Source organism: Dermochelys coriacea, chromosome 4, assembly GCF_009764565.3.
Source record: "Dermochelys coriacea isolate rDerCor1 chromosome 4, rDerCor1.pri.v4, whole genome shotgun sequence".
Lineage (NCBI taxonomy): Eukaryota > Metazoa > Chordata > Testudines > Dermochelyidae > Dermochelys > Dermochelys coriacea.
The window spans coordinates 30,408,514-30,414,513 of record NC_050071.1 but is presented as its reverse complement, the minus strand read 5'-3'; positions in this window follow the sequence as shown (position 1 = coordinate 30,414,513).

The window sequence follows — 6,000 nt, the reverse complement described above, 5'->3', positions numbered from 1 at the left end:
CGCTGAAGGTGGAAGGGCAAGGAAGAAGAGAAGAGAGGCTAGTCCTATAGGAAAAGGGGATGAGTCAATGGAGACTACACCAAATATGAGCCCCAGGAGGATACAGGATGGGTTGAAGAGGATTATAAGGGAAAATAGGAATGGAAAGAACTTGCAGCCAGAGGGAACAGGGGATAGACCAGAGAATAGCATTGTCACCAGGAAAAGGCAGGTCTATGTGATAGGGGACTCTTTATTGAGAAGAATAGATAGGCCTGTAACTAGAGCTGATCCAGAGAATAGAAGGGTGTGCTGTCTTCCGGGTGCTAAAATACGGGATGTAGACCTGAGGTTGAAACGGATCCTAAAGGGAGCAGGAAAGAATCCCCTAAGTATCCTTCATATGGGAACAAATGATACGGCTAGATTCTCGCTGGAAAGTATTAAGGGAGACTGTGCTAGGCTGGGGAAGACGCTTACGGAAATTGAGGCTCAAGTGATCTTTAGTGGGATCCTGCCTGTTCCTAGAGAAGGACAACAAAGGTGTGACAAGATTATGACTGTCAACAGATGGCTTAGGCAGTGGTGCTATAAGGAGGGCTTTGGGATGTATGGCCACTGGGAGGCATTCATGGACAGAGGACAGTTCTCTCAGGATGGACTTCATCTGAGTAGGGAAGGAAATAGACTTCTAGGATGGAGGCTGGCACAACTGATAAAGAGAGCTTTAAACTAGGAATTTGGGGGAGATGGTTGGGAGATGTCCAGGTAATCTCCACACTGAGAGAGAAGAAGATGAAGTACGAAAAGATACAGCCGTGGGTAGGAGTATGTATATAAGGAGCGAGGGCAGTGTGGATATCAATCTAATAGGTTATACTGGCTGTAGAATGACTGTGCCTAATAGGGTACAAAATGTGAGCGAGACCAAACAGCAAAAATTAAGATGTTTGTACACCAATGCGAGGAGCCTAGGTAACAAAATGGAGGAACTAGAGCTACTGGTGCAAGAAGTGAAACCAGATATTATAGGGATAACAGAAACATGGTGGAATAGTAGTCATGACTGGACTACAGGTATTGAAGGTTATGTGCTGTTTAGGAAAGACAGAAATAAAGGTAAAGGTGGTGGAGTAGCATTGTATATCAATGATGAGGTAGAATGTAAAGAAATAAGAAGCGATGCAATGGATAAAACAGACTCCATCTGGGCAAAAATTACACTGGGGAAGATAACTAGTAGAGCCTCTCCTACGATAGTGCTTGGGGTGTGCTATAAACCTCCAGGATCTAATTTGGATATGGATAGAGCCCTTTTTAATGTTTTTAATAAAGTAAATACTAATGGAAACTGCATGATCATGGGAGACTTTAACTTCCCAGATATAGACTGGAGGACCAGTGCTAGTAATAATAATAGGGCTCAGATTTTCCTAGATGTGATAGCGAATGGATTCCTTCATCAAGTAGTTGCTGAACCGACTAGAGGGGATGCCATTTTAGATTTAATTTTGGTGAGTAGCGAGGACCTCATAGAAGAAATGGTTGTAGGGGATAATCTTGGTTCAAGTGATCATGAGCTAATTTAGTTCAAACTGAACGGAAGGATTAACAAAAAGAAATCTGCAACTAGAGTTTTTGATTTCAAAAGGGCTGACTTTCAAAAATTAAGGAAATTAGTTAGGGAAGTGGATTGGACTGAAGAATTTATGGATCTAAAGGTAGAAGAGGCCTGGGATTACTTTAAATCAAAGCTCCAGAAGCTATCGGAAGCCTGTATCCCAAGAAAGGGGAAAAAATTCATAGGCACGAGTTGTAGACCAAGCTGAGCAAGCATCTTAGAGAGGTGATTAAGAAGAAGCAGAAAGCATACAGGGAATGGAAGATGGGAGGGATCAGCAAGGAAAGCTACGTTATTAAGGTCAGAACATGTAGGGATAAAGTGAGACAGGCTAAAAGTAGAGTTGGACCTTGCAAAGGGAATTAAAACCAATAGTAAAAGGTTCTATAGCCATATAAATAAGAAGAAAACTAAGAAAGAAGAAGTGGGGCCGCTAAACACTGAGGATGGAGTGGAGGTTAAAGATAATCTAGGCATGGCCCAATATCTAAACAAATACTTTGCCTCAGTCTTTAATAAGGCTAAAGAGGATCTTAGGGATAATGGTAGCATGACAAATGGGAATGAGGATATGGAGGTAGATATTACTATATCTGAGGTAGAAGCGAAACTCAAACAGTTTAATGGGACTAAATCGGGGGGCCCAGATAATCTTCATCCAAGAATATTAAAGGAATTGACACCTGAAATTGCAAGCCCATTAGCAAGAATTTTTAATGAATCTGTAAACTCAGGAGTTGTACCGAATGATTGGAGAATTGCTAATATAGTTCCTATTTTTAAGAAAGGAAAAAAGGTGATCCAGGTAACTACAGGCCAGTTAGTTTGACATCTGTCCTGGAAAAAATTTTGAAGGAGAAATTAGTTAAGGACATTGAAGTCAATGGTAAATGGGACAAAATACTACATGGTTTTACAAAAGGTAGATCGTGCCAAACCAACCTGATCTCCTTCTTTGAGAAAGTAACAGATTTTTTAGATTAAAGGAAATGCAGTGGATCTAATTTACCTAGATTTCAGTAAGGCATTTGATACCGTGCCACATGGGGAATTATTAGTTAAATTGGAAAAGATGGGGATCAATATGAACATCGAAAGGTGGATAAGGAATTGGTTAAAGGGGAGACTACAACGGGTCCTACTGAAAGGCGAACTGTCAGGCTGGAGGGAGGTTACGAGTGGAGTTCCTCAGGGATCAGTTTTGGGACCAATCTTATTTAATCTTTTTATTACTGACCTCGGCACAAAAAGTGGGAGTGTGCTAATAAAGTTTGCAGATGATACAAAGCTCGGAGGTATTGCCTATTCAGAGAGGGATCGGGATATTATACAGGAGGATCTGGATGACCTTGTAAACTGGAGTAATAGTAATAGGATGAAATTTAATAGTGAGAAGTGTAAGGTTATGCATTTAGGGATTAATAACAAGAATTTTAGTTATAAACTGGGGACGCATCAATTAGAAGTAACGGAAGAGGAGAAGGACCTTGGAGTATTGGTTGATCATAGGATGACTATGAGCTGCCAATGTGATATGGCTGTGAAAAAAGCTAATGCGGTTTTGGGATGCATCAGGAGAGGTATTTCCAGTAGGGATAAGGAGGTTTTAGTACCATTATACGCGGCACTGGTGAGACCTCACCTGGAATACTGTGTGCAGTTCTGGTCTCCCATGTTTAAAAAGGATGAATTCAAACTGGAGCAGGTACAGAGAAGGGCTACTAGGATGATCCGAGGAATGGAAAACTTGTCTTATGAAAGGAGACTGAAGGAGCTTGGCTTGTTTAGCCTAACTAAAAGAAGGTTATGGGGAGATATGATTGCTCTCTATAAATATATCAGAGGGATAAATACAGGAGAGGGAGAGAAATTATTTAAGCTCAGCACCAATGTGGACACAAGAACAAATGGGTATAAACTGGCCACCAGGAAGTTTAGACTTGAAATTAGACGAAGGTTTCTAACCATCAGAAGAGTGAAGTTTTGGAATAGCCTTCCAAGGGAAGCAGTGGGGGCAAAAGATCTATCTGGCTTTAAGATTAAACTCGATAAGTTTATGGAGGAGATGGTATGATGGGATAATGTGATTTTGGTAATTAATTGATCTTTAAAGATTCAGGGTAAATAGGCCTAATCCCCTGAGATGGGATATTAGATGGATGGGATCTGAGTTACCCAGGAAAGAATTTTCTGTAGTGTCTGGCTGGTGAATCTTGCCCATATGCTCAGGGTTTAGCTGATCGCCATATTTGGGGTCAGGAAGGAATTTTCCTCCAGGGCAGATTGGAAGAGGCCCTGGAGGTTTTTCACCTTCCTCTGTAGCATGGGGCATGGGTCACTTGAGGGAGGATTCTCTGCTCCTTGAAGTCTTTAAACCACGATTAGCTCAGACATAGGTGAGGTTTTTCGTAGGAGTGGGTGGGTGAGATTCTGTGGCCTGCGTTGTGCAGGAGGTCGGACTAGATGATCAGAATGGTCCCTTCTGACCTTAGTATCTATGAATCTGTGAATCTATAACTAAACTATTGTTGTATGTAAAGTAAAGAAGGTTTTTAAAATGTTTAAGAAGCTTCATTTAAAATTAAATTAAAATGCAGAGCCCCCTGGACCGATGGCCAGGACCCGGGCAGTGTGAGTGCCACTGAAAATCAGCTCGTGTGCCACCTTCAGAAGCCGTGCCATAGGTTGCCTACCCCTGAACTAAGGCATAATAATAACAGCATGTTGGACTGATATAAACAAGTCATTTTCATTGTTACACCCCCAATCTGGTATAATGTAGATCAGTTTTTAATTCAGGATCATATAAAGTTTTTACAGCCAGCTGATTCTCAGAAAGCAATCTTTTCTTCCACCAGAAAGAACACACTCAGTTGGTGTCTGATAGCAAGAGTATGATAAATCACCAGTGAAGGATGATTGAATCTGCTTGGAAGATTAAACTGCATTTGCTGCTGTACCTGCTGAGAACAATGAGGGAAAATTAATGTCACACATTCCTTATTAAATCAAAGTCAAGCAGTTGATGATTTATTCTTGTGATGTCTTCATCAGAAAGATAAAATATATTTGTATCATAAATGTTCAAGACACAAAATGTTTTAACATGATCACTGGCATTATGGATCATGATTGAAAGGCGATATACAGTACTTGAAGATCTCACCAGAAAACCAAATAAGTGAGAACTCTGTTCCTTGGGTAGCTAAACAGAGACAGGCATTCCAGTTATCTATGTATCACAGAGTTTTCATACTATCAGATATATTAACATTTTCACACATCCAAAAGTGAAAAATATGTGAAGCGCCTATACATGGCAGATATTACTGTGGACCAATATACACAAATTTTCAACCATGGACAACCAAAAAGAACATCAAAACTGCACATCTAGATGCTCGTAACAGCTCCTTCAATCATAAGTTCCCCTTCTTACTCAACCATTTCAGTACGAAAAGGGACAATTTGGGTGTCTAATTACTTGTCCATGTTTAAAAATTGGGCACATAGTTTTAGAGTTACAATAGCATTTCTAGACTACAGGCCTTGTCTACGATAGGTTTCTTTGCACTACTATAAATCCCTACTATAGACACTCTCCACTAAAGTAAACAGTAACTTGCACCAGTATATCTTACTCCAGTTTAAGTTACACCAATGTAAATGTGGAGAGAATCAGGCCTAATGGTATTACTTCCTAATTTAAATCAGTGTGACTGAGAACAGAATTTGGCAGGTAAGTGGCAGTGATTCCAATGTGACAAATTGTACCTGTACTTATGTATTTATCATGGAACTTTGAACATTTCATCTGCATTCTGTCCATTAATCCATATCCAGCTGAACTATTTCTAACGTACCAAATCTCTCAACACCTTCATAGCACTATCTTTGTAAAAAGCAATAAATAAATGAATAAAGAAAATCACCTTGCCAGAAAAAATGACCTTCTTTTCCTGCAAAATGTTGAATTCCTCCATCACTAATGTGTAAGTCTCTTTGTTTTCAGTTTAAACCGATTTTTACCAAAAAAACCCTGGGTTTTACAAAAGGTATTATTCAGTTTTTCTGATTTTCACCCTAATTTTGTCTCATTCAAATATATTAAAAAGTACTTGTTTTATTAGGAAAATACAATACATTGCATGAGATATATGTATTATGATAATATATTAGTCTGCATGTATATGCAAAGCTGCCTGTTGAAATAAGGCTATATGTATCAGTCTAGAAGATACATACAACAAACAGGCACACACACAAACTCTGAAGTGCGTGCACATCTGAATGCACTGATGAATATCACACCCACCACATACACATTTCAAACTGTTAGCAGTTAACGCTTTAAAGATTTGACATACTAAAATGGGAAGAAAATAAAAATCTGTATCAGA